The following is a 19,342-nucleotide window of genomic DNA, read 5'->3' as shown; positions in this document are numbered from 1 at the left end:
TCTGGCGAGGAGACCAAAGGCTGATGAGCCGCCAAGGGCAATAGTGGCAAGGTTCCATCGCTTCGTGGACAAAGAATGTGTGCTGAGATGGGCCAAGAAGGTGCGGAGCAGCAGATGGGAGAACGCGGTGATCCAAGTATACCAGGATTGGAGCGCGGAGGTGGCAAAGAGGAGAGCTGGATTCAATCGGGCCAAGGCGGTGCTGCATAGAAAAAGAGTCAGGTTCGGCATGCTGCAGCCTGCGCGACTGTGGGTCACTTATCTGGACCAACACCATTATTTTGAAACGCCAGAAGAGGCTTGGACCTTTATACAGACGGAAAAACTGGACTCGAACTGAGGGGATGTGGTTGTATATGGGGTTGTAAAAATGGGTAAAGAATATTTTGTGGGTGGGATGATGGATGGGGATGTGGGTAGAGTTCTGGTTAAAATTCCTAAAATTTCCTTTTTTCTTTTCTGTAGACAAAATGATGATGATGGGGAATGTGGGCGTCGGTCCTGGAGGGAGGTGAGACTCGGGGATGAGGGAACTGGGATGATGGCCGCAACAGGAGCTGTGCCACAGGGGGCGGGGCTGGTTCAGGAAAGCGCGGGCTTTTTTCCCGTGCCAAAAGGGGGGGGGGGGGGGGGGGGAGATGGAGGAAGGTAAGGAGGAGGAGAGACTCCCACACGGGGGAGATCAACGGGAAGGCGGGGGAAGCCGGGGTCAGCTGACTCACGGAAGTAATATGGGGGGAGCAAAAGTGCTAGATGTGGATCTAGCCGGGGGGGGGGGGGAGTTCTGGGGTTGCTGTTGCACTGTCCGAGGAGGAACTGAAAATAGAAGAGGTGGTCGGGGCAGGGGTTCCCCGCCTGGGGGACTGGAGGGTGCGGGAGGCGCGAGCACGGGACTGGCCTAAGATAGGAGAAGGCTAGTCGGTGGGGGGGGGGGGGGGGGGGGGGGGGGGGGGGGGTCACCCCCCAATCCGGCTGATCACGTGGAATGTGAGAGGCATAAATGGGCCGGTTAAGAGAGCCCGAGTGTTCGCGCACCTAAAGGGACTGAAGGCAGACGTGGCCATGCTTCAGGAGACACATCTGAAGGTGGCAGATCAGGTCAGGTTAAGGGGAAGGGATGGGTGGGACAGGTGTTCCATTCAGGGCTGGATGCGAAGAATAGAGGGATGGCAATACTGGTGGGAAAGAGGGTGTCGTTTGAGGCCAAGAACATAGTAGCGGACAAGGGAGGCCGATACGTGATTGTGAGTGGTAGGTTGCAGGGGACGGAGGTGGTACTGGTGAATGTATATGTCCCAAACTGGGACGATGCTGGATTCATGAAACGGATGTTGGGGCGTATTCCGGACCTGGGGGTAGGGAGTTTGATAATGGGTGGGGATTTTAACACGGTGCTGGACCCAGCATTAGATCGTTCCAGATCTAGGACGGGGAGGAGGCCGGCTGCGGCCAAGGTGCTTGGGGGGTTTATGGATCAGATGGGGGGAGTAGATCCGTGGAGATTCGCCAGACCTTTGGCCAGAGAATTTTCTTTTTTCTCCCACGTACATAAGGCCTACACCCGGATAGATTTTTTTGTTTTGGGCAGGGCACTGATCCCGAAAGTGGAGGGAACGGAGTACTCGGCCATAGCCGTTTCGGACCATGCCCCGCACTGGGTAGAGCTGGAGCTGGGGGAGGAGAGGGACCAACGCCCGCTGTGGAGGTTGGATGTGGGACTGCTGGCAGACGAGGAAGTGTGCGGGAGAGTGCGGGGGTGTATTGAAAGATATCTGGAGGCTAACGACAACGGGGAGGTGCAGGTGGGAGTAGTATGGGAGGCACTGAAGGCGGTGGTCAGGGGAGAGCTAATCTCCATCAGGGCTCACAGGGTGAAGAGAGAGGGCAGGGAAAGGGAGAGGTTAGTGGGGGAGATTTTAAGGGTGGACAGGAGCTATGCAGAGGCTCCGGATGAAGGACTACTCAGGGAGAGACAAAGTCTCCAGACGGAGTTCGACCTGTTGACCACAGGGAAGGCAGAGGCACAGTGGAGGAAGGCACAGGGGGCGACGTACGAGTATGGGGAGAAGGCGAGCCGGATGCTGGCACACCAGCTCCGTAAGAGGATGGCAGCGAGGGAAATAAGTGGAGTCAAAGATGGCAGGGGAACTACGGTGCGGAGTGCAGGGAAAGTGAATGAGGCTTTTAAGGCCTTTTACGAGGAACTGTATAGGTCCCAGCCCCCAGGGGGAAAAGAGGGGATGCAGCGATTCTTGGATCAGTTGAGGTTCCCAAGGGTGGAGGTGCAGGAGGTGGCGGGTCTGGGGGCGCCAATTGGGGTGGAGTAGCTGGTTAAAGGACTGGGGAGCATGCAGGCAGGGAAGGCCCCGGGGCCGGATGGGTTCCCGGTGGAGTTCTACAGGAAGTATGTAGACCTGTTAGCCCCGTTGCTGGTAAGGACCTTCAATGAATCAAGGGAGGGGGGGACCCTGCCCCCGACAATGTCGGAGGCGACAATCTCTTTGATCTTGAAGTGGGATAAGGACCCACTGCAATGTGGGTCATATAGACGGATCTCGCTCCTTAATGTAGATGCTAAGTTGCTGGCAAAAATGTTGGCCATGAGGATTGAGGACTGTGTCCCGGGGGTGATTCACGAGGACCAGACGGGATTCGTAAAGGGTAGGCAGTTAAACACTAATGTGCGACGGCTCTTAAATGTGATAATGATGCCATCAGTGGAGGGAGAAGTGGAGATAGTGACAGCCATGGACGCGGAGAAGGCCTTTGATCGGGTAGAGTGGGAGTATCTCTGGGAAGTGTTGAGGAGGTTTGGGTTCGGGGGAGGGTTTATAGGTTGGGTTAAGCTCCTGTATAAAGCCCCGGTGGCGAGTGTGGTCACGAACCGGCGGAGGTCGGAGTATTTCCGGCTGTATCGAGGGCGAGGCAGGGGTGCCCCCTGTCCCCTCTGCTGTTTGCATTAGCAATTGAACCTTTGGCCATGGCATTAAGGGAGTCCAGGAAATGGAAGGGGGTGGTTCGAGGGGGAGAGGAACATCGAGTGTCGCTGTACGCAGACGACCTGTTGCTGTATGTGACGGATCCAGTGGAGGGGATGGTTGAGGTAATGCAGATCCTACGGGAGTTTGGAGACTTTTCGGGCTATAAGCTCAATGTGGGAAAGAGTGAGCCCTTTGTGATCCACCCGGGGGACCAGGGAAGAGGGATAGACGACCTACCGTTGAGGAGGGCGGAAAGGAGCTTTCGATATTTGGGGATTCAGGTAGCTAGGAGTTGGGGGGCACTGCACAAAATTAATTTGACGCGGTTGGTGAAACAGATGGAGGAGGATTTCAAAAGGTGGGACATGTTGCCACTCTCGCTGGCGGGTAGGGTACAGTCGGTTAAAATGGTGGTCCTCCCGAGATTTCTTTTTGTATTCCAATGCCTCCCAATTGTGATCACTAAGGCCTTTTTTAAGAGGGTAAGCAGGAGCATTACGGGATTTGTGTGGGCGAGCAAGACCCCGCGGGTAAGGAGGGGGTTCTTGGAGCGTAGCAGAGATAGAGGAGGGTTGGCATTGCCGAATCTGGGTGGTTATTATTGGGCAGCCAACGTGGCGATGATCCGTAAGTGGGTGATGGAGGGAGAGGGGGCGGCGTGGAAGAGGTTGGAGATGGCGTCCTGTAAAGGAACGAGCCTGAGGGCGCTGGTGACGGCACCGCTGCCGCTCCCGCCGACAAGGTACACCACGAGCCCGGTGGTGGCGGCAACGCTAAAGATCTGGGGGCAGTGGAGACGGCACAGGGCTGCGACGGGAGCCTCGGTGTGGTCCCCAATCAGAGATAACCATCAGTTTGTCCCAGGGAGGATGGACGGGGGGTTTCAGAGCTGGCATCGGGCAGGGATTAGAAGAATGGGGGACCTGTTCATCGATGGGACGTTTGCGAACCTAGGGGGGCTGGAGGAGAAGTTTGGGCTACCCCCGGGAAATGCTTTCAGATACATGCAAGTGAGGGCGTTTGTGAGGCGGCAGGTGAGGGAATTTCCGCTACTCCCGGCACAGGGGATTCAAGACAGGGTGATTTTGGGCGTATGGGTCGGAGAAGGCAAGGTGTCGGCGATATACCAGGAGATGAAAGAAGAGGGGGAGGCGTTGGTAGAGGAGCTGAAGGGTAAATGGGAAGAGGAGTTGGGGGAGGAGATTGAGGAGGGGCTATGGGCTGATGCCCTAAGTAGGGTTAATTCCTCTTCCTCGTGTGCCAGACTTAGCCTGATACAATTTAAGGTGGTTCATAGAGCGCATATGACGCGGGCGAGGCTGAGTAGGTTCTTTGGGGTGGAGGACAGATGTGGGAGGTGCTCAGGAAGTCCGGCAAACCATGTCCAGATGTTTTGGTCATGTCCGGCACTGGAGGGGTTCTGGAGGGGAGTTGCGGGAACAGTATCTAAGGTGGTGAAAGTCCGGGTCAAGCCAAGCTGGGGGCTAGCACTATTTGGAGTAGTGGACGAACCGGGAGTGCAGGAGGCGAAAGAGGCCGGCATTCTGGCCTTTGCGTCCCTAGTAGCCCGGAGAAGGATCTTGTTAATGTGGAAGGAGGCGAATCCCCCCAGCGTGGAGGCCTTGGTAAATGATATGGCAGGGTTTATCAAGTTGGAAAGGATAAGGTTTGCCTTGAGAGGATCTGTGCACGGGTTCTACAGGCGGTGGCAACCGTTCGTAGACCACCTCGGGGAGCGTTAGACGAAGGTCGGACAGCAGCAACAGCAACCCAGGGGCGGTGGGGGGGAGGGGGGACATTGTTCGTTGGGCGGGGGGTGGGGGGAAGGGGGGTTCCTGTGGGTGGCATGTGAGCAAGAAAACACATGAATGATCCGGAAACTGACATGTACGGGAAGAATCCATTGTACAAAGTTCTGTATTTTATTGACTTGCCATGTTCATGTCTTGCCACGCGAGTTCTTTTCTTTGTTACGGTGGGGGGGGGTTGTTTGTAAGCTGGAAAATATTGTTATTGGAAAATTCTTAATAAAAATATATTTAAAAAAAACAAAAAATTCTTTGACCAAGATTTTGGACATCTAGCCTAAAATCTCCTTCTGTTGTTTAGTCGCAAATTTTGTTTGATAACGCTGCTGACAAACACTTTGGGATGTTTTACTACGTTGAAAGCACTAGCGTTGGACGAGTGAAGCACTGGACACCCTCCTATGGCTGCCCTCTGTTGATCCCTTGCTTCCTGCAGTCAGAGCATTGTCCATCAGCCGAACCCAGCAAACCTTCATCCAAAATGTCGGGGATGCGGTGGTTGGTGCAACAGTGTGAATGTGCTACGGTAAGCAACACAGGAGAACGTGTCATCAGTCAGGTGCAGTACTGGATGGGACTTTCCGACATGTAGCCTGTTCCTCTCGTGGAGCCCATCTGATTGGCAAATTATTACTTCTCACTTGTGCCAACAAGTGGAAACCTGTGGAGGCCAAATATCAAAGATGACTACTCAGAAAGGAAAACTTGTTTTCTGCAGTGTTTTTTAATGCCCTCAAGACATCCCCTGCTACTTTACAATTAAGTATTTTTCCAAGTGTGCTCACTTTTCTAATGTAGCAAGCGTGGTGGCCAATTTGTGAACAGCAAACTCCCAATTCTTTTTTTCCAATTAGGGGCAATTTAGCGTGGCCAATCCACCTACCTGGCACATCTTTAGGTCGTGACACCCTCGCAGACACGGGGAGAATGCGCAAGCTCCACACAGACAGCAGCCTGGGGCCGGGATCGAACCCGGGCCCTCAGCGCCGCAAGGCAGCAGTGCTAACTACCGTTGCACCCTGCCGCCCACAAACAGAAATGAAACAATAGTCAGGGTAATCTGTTGTTTGAAAACGTTGGTTGAGGGATAAATATTGGTCAGGACACTGGAGAGAACACCTCTGCCCCTCTTCAAAAATAGTCCCATGGGATGATTTACATTCGCTGGAAAGGACAGCCAGGGCATTGGTTTAATGGTTCATTGAAAGGACAACACCTCCGACAGTGCTGCACCCTCTCAGCATTGTGCTCAAGTCCCTTGAAAGGTGATACGCAATCAATACGCTTGAGTCCACGTGGAGTCATATCGATTCAGCTTTAATCAGATAGAACTGTACCCAGCAGCGAAGTTACAGAAGTGAAGGCTGCTGGGACGGCATTGGTTCTTATACCCCGCCTCTCAGGGCGGGGCTATGTACATTGCCCAATGGTAGACCCCGCGGTCTAGCCAATGGTTATTCCTCTCTCTGGTACCGCAATACCTGGTATTACCACATTCACCCCCTGTTAAAGAAAGAGCCAGCGGGGTGATGGCCAGTATTACTGTCGCCTTTTCATGGTAGGACCAGGTATTGCAGGTACCATGCTATCGAGGCTTGCGGAAAAAGTTCTTGCGTTGTTAATTTTCCTCATGGTGCTGCAATCAGACGATCGGGCGGCCTGGTCGTCCTACTGGAGCGTCTAAGTGTCGGCGGCGATCCTGGTGAGGGCCCCGGCAGTAGTGACTCCGGGAACGTGGTGTCTTCCTCCCAGGCAGTTTCGTCACCCCTAGGTGGCGCTGTAAGGTTGAAAGATGGGCAGAAGGAAGGGGTGCCTGTAGGGGGCGTCGGTGCCTGCTCGGCTCTGGGTCGGGGATCTGGCGGCAGTACTGACCCTCCGGTCAGGTACGGTGGGGGGGGGGGGGGGGATGGCAGTGGCTCGGGCGCGCGTGGTGCTCCGGCGGGCGCCAGGTCCCGGAGGGAGACCGTATCTTGGCGACCGTCGGGGAACGCTACATAGGTGTACTGGGGGTTGGCATGCAGCAGGTGGACCCTCTCGACCAACGGGTCCGACTTGTGCACCCTCACATGTTTCCGCAGCAGGACGGGTTCGGGTGTTGCTAGCCAGGTTGGGAGCGAGGTCCCAGAGGAGGACTTCCTGGGGAAAACAAGAAGACGTTCATGAGGTGTCTGGTTCGTGGTAGTACATAGCAGTGACCGAATGGAGTGCAGGGCCACTGGGAGGACTTCTTGCCAGCGGGAGACTGGGAGATTCCTGGACCGAAGGGCCAGCAGGGCGGTCTTCCAGACCGTTCCGTTCTCCCTTTCTACCTGCCCGTTTCCCCGGGGGTTGTAGCTGGTCGTCCTGCTCGAGGCGATGCCTTTGCTAAGCAGGAACTGGCGCAGCTCGTCGCTCATAAAGGAGGACCCCCTATCACTGTGGATGTATGCGGGGAAACCGAACAGTGTAAAAATAGTTTGGAGGGCCTTGATGACGGTGGTTGTGGTCATGTCTGGGCAGGGGATGGCGAATGGGAACCGGGAGTACTCAGCAATCACGTTCAGGAAGTACGTGTTGCGGTCGGTGGAGGGGAGGGGGCCTTTGAAATCCATGCTGAGGCGTTCAAAGGGACGGGGAGCCTTTATCAGGTGCGCCCTCTCTGGTCGGTAGAAGTGCGGTTTGCACTCCGCGCAGATTTGGCAGTCCCTGGTGACAGTCCTGACCTCCTCGATGGAGTAAGGCAGGTTCCGGGACTTAACAAAATGGAAGAACCGGGTAACTCCCGGGTGGCAGAGGTCCTCGTGGAGGGCTCGGAGGCGGTCTACTTGTGCGGTGGCACAAGTGCCGCGGGATAGGGCATCAGGAGGCTCGTTCAGCTTCCCGGGACGATACAAGGTCTCGTAATTGAAGGTGGAGAGTTCGATCTTCCACCGTAAGATCTTGTCGTTCTTAATCTTGCCCCGCTGTGCATTATCATAACATGAAGGCCACCGACCGTTGGTCCATGAGGAGAGTGAATCTCCTGCCGGCCAGGTAATGCCTCCAGTGCCGCACAGCTTCCACTATGGCCTGGGCCTCCTTTTCGACCGAGGAGTGGCGAATTTCGGAAGCATGGAGAGTGCGGGAGAAGAAAGCCACGGGCCTGCCCGCTTGGTTGAGGGTGGTGGCCAGAGCCACGTCAGACGCATCGCTCTCGACCTGGAAGGGGAGGGACTCATCGATGGCGCGCATCGTGGTTTTTGCGATGTCCGCTTTGATGCGGCAGAAGGCCTGGCGGGCCTCCGTCGACAGGGGGAAGGTCGTGGATTGGATTAGGGGTCGAGCCTTGTCGGCGTAATTCGGGACCCATTGTGCATAATAGCTAAAGAAGCCGAGGCAGCGCTTTAGGGCCTTGGGGCAGTGAGGGAGGGGGAACTCCATGAGGGGGCGCATGCGCTCAGGGTCGGGGCCTATGACTCCATTTCGCACTACATAGCCTAGGATGGCTAGACGGTCGGTGCTAAACACGCACTTCTCCTTATTGTAGGTCAGATTCAGGAGGTGCGCGGTCTGGAGAAATTTACGGAGGTTGGTGTTGTGGTCCTGCTGGTCATGGCCGCAGATGGTGACGTTGTCAAGATACGGGAACGTTGCGTGTAAGCCGTACCGGTCAACCATTCGGTCCATCTCACGCTGGAAGACCGAGACCCCGTTTGTGACACCGAAGGGAACCCTTAAAAAGTGGTAGAGCCGCCCATCTGCTTCGAAGGCAGTGTACTGGCGGTCACTATTAGAACATATAGAACATAGAACGATACAGCGCAGTACAGGCCCTTCGGCCCACGATGTTGCACCGAAACAAAAGCCATCTAACCTACACTATGCCATTATCATCCGTATGTTTATCCAATAAACTTTTAAATGCCCTCAATGTTGGCGAGTTCACTACTGTAGCAGGTAGGGCATTCCACGGCCTCACTACTCTTTGCGTAAAGAACCTACCTCTGACCTCTGTCCTATATCTATTACCCCTCAGTTTAAAGCTATGTCCCCTCGTGCCAGCCATTTCCATCCGCGGGAGAAGGCTCTCACTGTCCACCCTATCCAACCCCCTGATCATTTTGTATGCCTCTATTAAGTCTCCTCTTAACCTTCTTCTCTCCAACGAAAACAACCTCAAGTCCATCAGCCTTTCCTCATAAGATTTTCCCTCCATACCAGGCAACATCCTGGTAAATCTCCTCTGCACCCGCTCCAAAGCCTCCACGTCCTTCCTATAATGCGGTGACCAGAACTGTACGCAATACTCCAAATGCGGCCGTACCAGAGTTCTGTACAGCTGCAACATGACCTCCTGACTCCGGAACTCAATCCCTCTACCAATAAAGGCCAACACTCCATAGGCCTTCTTCACAACCCTATCAACCTGGGTGGCAACTTTCAGGGATCTATGTACATGGACACCTAGATCCCTCTGCTCATCCACACTTCCAAGAACTTTACCATTAGCCAAATATTCCGCATTCCTGTTATTCCTTCCAAAGTGAATCACCTCACACTTCTCTACATTAAACTCCATTTGCCACCTCTCACCCCAGCTCTGCAGCTTATCTATATCCCTCTGTAACCTGTTACATCCTTCCACACTATCGACAACACCATCGACTTTAGTATCATCTGCAAATTTACTCACCCACCCTTCTGCGCCTTCCTCTAGGTCATTGATAAAAATGACAAACAGCAGCGGCCCCAGAACAGATCCTTGTGGTACTCCACTTGTAACTGAACTCCATTCTGAACATTTCCCATCAACCACCAACCTCTGTCTTCTTTCAGCTAGCCAATTTCTGATCCACATTTCTAAATCACCCTCAAACCCCAGCCTCCGTATTTTCTGCAATAGCCTACCGTGAGGAACCTTATCAAACGCTTTGCTGAAATCCATATACACCACATCAACTGCTCTACCCTCGTCTACCTGTTCAGTCACCTTCTCAAAGAACTCGATAAGGTTTGTGAGGCATGACCTACCCTTCACAAAGCCATGCTGACTATCCCTGATCATATTATTCCTATCTAGATGATTATAAATCTTGTCTCTTATAATCCCCTCCATGACTTTACCCACTACAGACGTGAGGCTCACCGGTCTATAGTTGCCGGGGTTGTCTCTGCTCCCCTTTTTGAACAAAGGGACCACATTTGCTATCCTCCAGTCCTCTGGCACTATTCCTGTAGCCAATGATGACATAAAAATCAAAGCCAAAGGTCCAGCAATCTCTTCCCTGGCCTCCCAGAGAATCCTAGGATAAATCCCATCAGGACCCGGGGACTTATCTATTTTCAGCCTGTCCAGAATTGCCAACACCTCTTCCCTACGTACCTCAATGCCATCTATTCTATTAGCCTGGGTCTCAGCATTCTCCTCCACAACATTATCTTTTTCCTGAGTGAATACTGACGAAAAATATTCATTTAGTATCTCGCCTATCTCTTCAGATTCCACACACAACTTCCCATCCCTGTCCTTGACTGGTCCTACTCTTTCCCTAGTCATTCGCTTATTCCTGACATACCTATAGAAAGCTTTTGGGTTTTCCTTGATCCTATCTGCCAAATACTTCTCATGTCCCCTCCTTGCTCGTCTTAGCTCTCTCTTTAGATCCTTCCTCGCTACCTTGTAACTATCCATCGCCCCAACTGAAACTTCACACCTCATCTTCACATAGGCCTCCTTCTTCCTCTTAACAAGAGATTCCACTTCTTTGGTAAACCACGGTTCCCTCGCTCGACGCCTTCCTCCCTGCCTGACCGGTACATACTTATCAAGAACACGCAGTAGCTGATCCTTGAACAAGCTCCACTTATCCAGTGTGCCCAACACTTGCAGCCTACTTCTCCACCTTATCCCCCCCAAGTCACGTCTAATGGCATCATAATTGCCCTTCCCCCAGCTATAACTCTTGCCCTGCGGTGTATACTTATCCCTTTCCATTATTAACGTAAACGTCACCGAATTGTGGTCACTGTCCCCAAAGTGCTCTCCTACCTCCAAATCCAACACCTGGCCTGGTTCATTACCCAAAACCAAATCCAACGTGGCCTCGCCTCTTGTTGGCCTGTCAACATATTGTGTCAGGAAACCCTCCTGCACACACTGTACAAAAAACGACCCATCTAATGTACTCGAACTATATCTTTTACAGTCAATATTTGGAAAGTTAAAGTCTCCCATAATAACTACCCTGTTACTTTCGCTCTTATCCAGGATCATCCTCGCCATCCTTTCCTCTACATCCCTAGAACTATTTGGAGGCCTATAGAAGACTCCCAACAGTGTGACCTCTCCTTTCATGTTTCTAACCTCAGCCCATACTACCTCGGAAGATGAGTCCCCATCTAGCATCCTCTCCGCCACTGTAATACTGCTCTTGACTAGCAGCGCCACACCTCCCCCTCTTTTGCCTCCTTCTCTGAGCTTACTAAAACACCTAAACCCCGGAACCTGCAACATCCATTCCTGTCCCTGCTCTATCCATGTCTCCGAAATGGCCACAACATCGAAGTCCCAGGTACCAACCCATGCTGCCAGTTCCCCTACCTTATTTTGTATACTCCTGGCATTGAAGTAGACACACTTCAAACCACCTATCTGAACACTGGCCCCCTCCTGCGACGTCAAATCTGTGCTCCTGACCTCTATACTCTCATTCTCCCTTACCCTAAAACTACAATCCAGGTTCCCATGCCCCTGCTGCATTAGTTTAAACCCCCCCAAAGAGCACTAACAAATCTCCCCCCCAGAATATTTGTGCCCCTCAGGTTCAGATGTAGACCATCCTGTCTGTAGAGGTCCCACCTTCCCCAGAAAGAGCCCCAGTTATCCAGAAATCTGAATCCCTCCCGCCTGCACCATCCCTGTAGCCACGTGTTTAATTGCTCTCTCTCCCTATTCCTCATCTCACTATCACGTGGCACGGGCAACAACCCAGAGATAACAACTCTGTTTGTTCTAGTTCTGAGCTTCCATCCTAGCTCCCTGAAAGCCTGCCTGACATCCTTGTCCCCTTTCCTACCTATGTCGTTAGTGCCAATGTGGACCACGACTTGGGGCTGCTCCCCCTCCCCCTTAAGGACCCGGAAAACACGATCCGAGACATCACGTACCCTTGCACCTGGGAGGCAACATACCAAATGTGAGTCTCTCACGCTCCCACAAAATCTCCTATCTGTGCCCCTGACTATCGAGTCCCCAATTACTAATGCTCTGCTCCTCTCCCCCCTTCCCTTCTGAGCAACAGGGACAGACTCCGTGCCAGAGGCCCGTACCCCATGGCTTACCCCTGGTAAGTCCCCCCCCCCACAAGTATCCAAAGCGGTATACTTGTTTCTCAGGGGAACGAGAGCTATTACGGAGGGGTAGCTGGTGGTAGGACTTGAGATCCACCGTGGAGAAGACCTTGTATTGCGCGATCCAGTTTACCAGGTCGGCAATACGTGGGAGGGGGTACGCGTCCAGTTGCGTAAACCGGTTGATGGTCTGGCTATAGTCGATGACCATCCTATGCTTCTCCCCGGTCTTAACCACCACTACTTGAGCCCTCCAGGGGCTGTTGCGCGCTTCGATGACCCCTTCCTTCAGCAGCCTCTGGACCTCGGACCTGATGAAGGTCCGATCCTGGGCACTGTACCGTCTGCTCCTGGTGGCGACGGGTTTGCAATCCGGGGTGAGGTTCGCAAACAGTGAAGGTGGGTCGACCTTAAGGGTCGCGAGGCCGCAAACCGTAAGGGGGGTATAGGGCCGCCGAATTTAAAAGTAAGGCTTTGTAGGTGGCACTGGAAATCCAGCCCCAGAAGGGTGGCTGCGCAGAGGTGCGGCAGCACGTATAAGCGGAAATTGCGGAATTCCCTGCCTTGGACGGTGAGGTTCGCGAGGCAGAACCCTTTTATCTGCACCGCGTGTGACCCGGAGGCCAGGGAGATCCTTTGTTGGGTGGGGTAGGTGACCAGAGAACAGCGCCTTACCGTGTCGGGGTGTACGAAACTCTCCGTGCTCCCGGACTCGATGAGGCATGACGTCACGTGACCGTTGATGCCGATCGTCGTGGTGGCCTTTGCTAGCGTTCGGGGCCGACTCTGGTCCAGGGCGACGGAGACCAGCTGCAGCAAGGAGTGAAGATCGGGCAGCGCATCGTCAGCCGTGTTGGGGGCTTGAGGCCCCATCCAAGATGGCGCCGTCCATGGATCGCACATGGAGTCCGGGGACTCCGAGGAAGGCGGCGGGGAGAAACAAAATGACGGCGGGGAATCCAGCTGCAACAAAGGGTTTTGGTCGGGCAGCGCGTGGCCAGCCGCGCTGGGGGCTTGAGGCCCCATCCAAGATGGCGCCGGCCATGGAACGCACGTGGAGTCCAGGGACGCGGAAGATGGCGGCGGGGAGGAGCAACCTGGCGGCGCGCGCTGCTCCAGCGTGGCGGAGGCCAGCTGCAACAAAGGGTTTTGGTCGGGCGGCACGTAGCCAGCCGCGCTGGGGGCTTGAGGCCCCATCCAAGTTGACGCCGGCCAGGGATCGCCCATGGAGTTCGGGGACGGAGACCCCGACGATTGGACCGGTGAGGGACAAAATGGCTGCGCGCACTCCTCCCGCATGGTTGCCGGAGGGGGAAAGAATGGCTGCGGCTGTGACGCTGCCTGGGGGGGGCAAAGGCTGCGGTGCGCGTTGGGCCGGCGGGGCTGGGAAAAGGGAGTGCGGCGGTGGGCCTGGGACGGTCGGGACGTGGAAGAACGGCTGTGGTTGCGCAGCGGGCGGCTGGAGGAATGGCTGAGGGTAGTCTTTGGATACCGCGTTCACCGCGCGGGCGAGGCAGACCGCGGCATAGTGGCCTTTCTTGCCGCACCCTTTGCAGGTGACAGTGCAGACTGGGCAGCGCGCGGGGGATTCGCCTGGCCGCAGAAGAAGCAGCGTTGGCCGGCGGCGGTAGCGGGGCGCCTTGCCGCGCAGGCCTGCGGAGTTAGCGGGTAAGTCTGGGGGTTAGGCGGGTAAGTCTGGGGGGCTGCTGCGGCGGGGTGCCATGCAGCCCAGGGGGGCGCGGTGCGCGCGGGGGCATACGCAAGGGCGTTTTTGTACGCCACGTCCATGGACCGTGCCAGGGCCCGGGCCTCGGTGAGGCCCAGCATCTCCATTTCGAGCAGCCTTCGGCGAATGTCGGGCGAGATCATACCTGCCACGAAGGAGTCTCGAATTAAAAGTTCGGAGTGCTCGTTCGCCGTCACCGCTGGGCAGCCGCAGTTTTGGCCCAGCACGATCAGTGCCCTGTAGAAATCTTCTAGCATCTCATCTGGGCTCTGCCGTCTCGTTGCCAGCAGGTAACGGGTGTAGACCTGATTAAGTGGACGAATGTAGTGTCCTTCCAGCAGTTCCATGGCTTTATCATAGTTCGCCGCCCCTTCGATCAGGGGGTAGATCGCCGGGCTGACCCGCCAGCGTAGGAGGTGCATTTTCTGCCTTTCCGTGGGGGTGTCGGCAGCCGTCTTGAGGTAGCTCTGGAAGCATGCCAGCCAATGCTTAAAAATCTCGTGCAGGCTGAGCTGAAGGCACGCCGGCTTGATGCGGAGATCCATCCTTCAGAAGTACTTATCTGATTAAATTGATACGCAATCAATATGCTTGAGTCCACGTGGAGTCATATCGATTCAGCTTTAATCAGATAGAACTGTACCCAGCAGCGAAGTTACAGAAGTGAAGGCTGCTGGGACGGCATTGGTTCTTATACCCCGCCTCTCAGGGCGGGGCTATGTACATTGCCCAATGGTAGACCCCGCGGTCTAGCCAATGGTTATTCCTCTCTCTGGTACCGCAATACCTGGTATTACCACAAAAGGGGATTAAACCTTCCTACTCAGATGTGAGAGCACTTCTCACAGAGCCTAAACTGAAAGAGACTTGACTTTTTGAAGACATGGGGCTTAAATTCAACCATTTTGACACTGACAATAAACACAAACATTTCCCATGTATTCTGGGAGCTTGTGTGAATACGTCTCAGAGTAAAACTCTGTTGATAGCACGCTTCCCACTAGCTCGCAAGGTTCTGAATTCAAGACCCACTCTAGGCCCAAGGCTGTCTACCCTCCGGAATTGGTCTGGATTTTCCAGGATACTGCTGTGGGCAACCCTGGAGACATTAAAAAATAATGTTTTTCTTTGAACATTCCTGTGTACCAGATATAAAAATATTAACAATGGCAAAAAGAACCCCGCTGCTTGATTGACAGTCCAGCATCATCCCGTACCAGCCTCCCCGAACAGGTGCCGGAATGTGGCGACTAGGGGCTTTTCACGGTAACTTCATTTGAAGCCTACTTGTGACAATAAGCGATTTTAATTTTCATTTTCAATTGGAAAATAAGTGTTTTCAGCTTTCCAATTGGTGTGGGAAGGCAGTGGGGGAAGGATGGATGTGCTGGCTGACGAATGGCTGGAATGTGGGGGAACATCTTGTGATCAAGCCTCCACAAATCGGTATATGAATGCAATTCTTTTCTTCGCTCCAACAGAGATCCCCGACATTGCGGTTCCTAGAGATTCCACCAGGGGGCAGCCACATGCCACAATACTGTAAGAAGCCAGCAACATTGGGGAATGATCTGGTAAATGAGAAGCTATTGTGCGATTAGGGAAAATATGAGGCCGCCTGAACCACACACATGGTCTTAATGATTAAAAATCACTCAGGCAACAGGCACCAGTGACTGCTCCCAGCGAGTCCCCCAAACATTGCAACAAGTACTCCGATTTTAACTCACTCAAAACCCACTCACTTACACCGAGGTAAAACTGGGTCCTCAGCGTTTAAACGTGAATGTCCAGAAAGGGACAGGTAACGTGAGAGATTGGCGGGCAGGAAATTACCAGCCGATCCATCAAGTCTGTTCCCCATCAATGATGTCTGGAAGATGAAAACTAATCACTTCCCTGCTGTCTGCCCTTAGAATCATAGACTAGCTACAGGGCAGAAGGAGGCCTTCGGACCATCGAGACCACACTGACCTCTGACCTACACAGGCTCGCTCCCCCGCCCCATCCTGTAACGCCCACCTAACCTTTGCACACTAAGGGGCAATTTAGCATGGCCAATCCACCTAACCTGCACATCTTTGTACACTCAGGGGCAATTAGCTCCCGTACTCTGGCACATCATAATTGAAGGTTCTTTCGATTTTCTGCCTCCGTAGATAGTTCTGGCAGTGTCCTATTGGGCCTCCCCTTCACCAACGCCCCGACTCCCTCCCTCCCCACCACCCTCCTTTCCCCTCTCTCCCCACCATCCCCCTTCCTTTCCCTTCTGTTGGTACAGAGGCGAGGGTATCTGGACTCTCCAGCGCAAAGTTTAGTGCTTGCACCATTTGTTTTTTGTAGAAATGTGTTGTGAACTGTTTTAATAATCAGAGTATTTCCCCCTCCCCCTCCATGTACATTGGTACTGAGGGGAGGGTGTCCTGTTTCTAAAACACAAAATTAGTGTTTGTACGTTTGGCCTTGTATATATTTTTTACTGTTTTAATAAAAAGTTATGGCCAATCCACCTAGCCTGCACATCTTTGCACACTAAGGGGCAATTTATCATGGCCATGAGGGCCGCACGGTGGCGCAGTGGATTAGCACAGCGACCTCACGGTGCCGAGGTCCCAGGTCCGATCCCGGCTCTGGGTCACTGTCCGCGTGGAGTTTGCACATTCTCCCCGTGTTTGCGTGGGTTTCACCCCCACAACCCAAAAATGTGCAGGCTTGGTGGATTGGCCACGCTAAATTGTCCCTTAATTGGAAAAAAATGAATTGGGTACTCTAAAATTTAAAAAAATAAATTATCATGACCATTCCACCTAACCTGTACATCTTTGGACTGTGATAGGAAACCGGAGGACCCCCATGCAGACACGGGGAGAACATGCAGACTCCACACATTCACCCAAGGTCAGAATCGAAACCGGGCCCCTTGGCTCTGTGAGGCAGCAGTGCTAGCCACTGTGCCACTATGCTGCCCAAACTGTCCAGAATTTAAAGAGACGTACAAACGTCAGGCATAAATATTTCTCAAATTAAAGTGTGCCGACAGGGATAGCTGAAGTTGAAACAAAATGCAATGGCGCTTACTGACACAGAAATGGCAACAAGGTTGCAACAAGCAATGTTTTACAAGAGAATATAAGGAGTATGTAAATCAAATCCAAGTGTACCATGATGACAGGTACTGCAGGAAGGAGCGTTCGAAGTTCAACATATTGCATCCCAAACATAATTTTCCTGAAGAAAAAGAAAGGTTGCATTTATAAAGCACCCTTCCCAGAGAAAGCTTTCACTCAATTCTAACCCCTCCTTTCTTGGTTTCACACTCCCGCTTTTAAAAAAAAACGTATTCACCGCTTTCTCTGGGTCTGTCTGTCGGGGGGGGGGGGGGGGGGGGGGGGGGAGGACGTGAGAGTGGCTGTGAATGGCTCTCTCTCTCTGGGTTTAACTCCTTAACTGCGATGTTAAGATCATAAAATCGTGAAAGGTAGGAGCAGGAGTAGGCCATTCAGCCCATCAAGTCTGTTCTGCCGGTCAAGAAGATCATGGCTGATTTGGTTGCCAAGTTACGCACCGCAACTCCAATTTCCTGCATTAGCTCATCGATTATAATCTTACACAGTCTTGAACGTATTGAATGACTCAGCCGCCACACCTCACTGGAGAAGAGACTTCCAAAGTCTAACAGCCCCCTGTGAGAAACAAACTCTGATGGGCATTGGATGTTATATTTCTGAAGTACAGGCAGATTTCAAACAGAGAACTGAAAGTGGACACTCAGTATCTCCAGGTAGTGTGGTGATATGCATCACTGTAGATACACAAGGGGTTAATGTAGATACACTAGGACTGAATAAACACTAGAGGGAGCACCAGAGACATCATGACATGCAGACATACAGCTAATGAACAGATAGGTTAGGATACGACCAATGGGCAGTCAAGACACCCAGAGGTGACACTACCACAAGGAGGCAACCCATATAAAAGGACAGGGCACACATGCTTTTTCTCTTTTCCACAGGCGACACTCAGAGAGACAGGGGCAGGTCAGGAAGCATCACACCCGCCGCATGGATTAGAGCAGACTGGTTAGTTAGATTGAGTTACTGTGGTAAGATCAGCAGAAGACTCAAACTCAAGTAGGAGAATTGTTAACTGTTCAATAAATGTGTTGACCCTATCTCCAAGTCTGAACCTTCCTTTGTCAGAGTATACATCAAGGAAGCAGCTTGTGCTACATGAAGAAGCATAACGCACCAGGTATCACAGTGATAAATCAGCATGGGATGGCGGGCTGAGACTGGATAGTCTCCCACTGGGAGGCATGTTGCAATGCGGTTTGATTACTTTGTCACTATCTTAGATTTCTAGTCCCTAGTTTTGGTCTCCCGAAAGAAAGATGAAAGAAACATCTTCTCCAAATCTATTCTATCAAACCCTCTCATAATCTTAAAGAGCTCTATCAGGTGACACTTCAGTATTCTCCTTGAAGACTAGGAATACTTTGGTACTAATTAAGGTTAAATTTATGAAGTGATGGTTATCCCTATATTATTATATCGAGCTGAGAGTTGGAGCATGAGTTACTCTAACGGCACAGAGGATCGGTTGAGAGGAGTGCGAGGAGTTTTCAGGTTGCAAGAGTGAAGAAAGTTATAATAACGTCATGGCTTAGACGGAAGATCCAAGAAATACGATTGTAATGGTTTAGGCACATTTCAAGCTGGGAATCAGTTAGAATACTTCTCATGGTCATGTGCACAGCGAAATGTGAAGCATGAAGACCAGGAATGTGGAAAGACCACTTGATAGACACTGGATAGACACTGGATAGACACTGGATAGATACTGGATAGACACTGGATAGACACTGGATAGACACTGGATAGATACTGGATAGACACTGGATAGACACTGGATAGACACTGGATAGACATTGCATAAACACCGGATATATCCTGGATAGACACTGGATAGACACTGGATAGATACTGGATAGATCCTGGATAGACATTGGATAGACACTGAATAGACACTGGATAGATACTGGATAGATACTGGATAGACACTGTATAGATACTGGATAGACACTGGATAGACACTGGATAGACATTGGATAGACACTGGATAGACACTGGATAGACACTGGATAGATCCTGGATAGACACTGTATAGATACTGGATAGACACTGGATAGACACTGGATAGACACTGGATAGATACTGGATAGATACTGGATAGACACTGGATAGACAGTGGATAGACACTGGATAGACACTGGATAGATACTGGATAGACACTGGATAGATACTGGATAGACACTGGATAGATACTGGATAGACACTGGATAGACACTGGATAGACACTGGATAGATACTGGATAGACACTGGATAGACACTGGATAGATACTGGATAGACACTGGATAGATACTGGATAGACACTGGATAGACATTGCATAAACACCGGATATATCCTGGATAGACACTGGATAGACACTGGATAGATACTGGATAGATCCTGGAT

This window comes from Scyliorhinus torazame, chromosome 2 (assembly GCF_047496885.1).
Source record: "Scyliorhinus torazame isolate Kashiwa2021f chromosome 2, sScyTor2.1, whole genome shotgun sequence".
In the NCBI taxonomy this organism is placed as follows: Eukaryota; Metazoa; Chordata; class Chondrichthyes; order Carcharhiniformes; family Scyliorhinidae; genus Scyliorhinus; species Scyliorhinus torazame.
Note: the sequence above shows the minus strand (reverse complement) of the source record.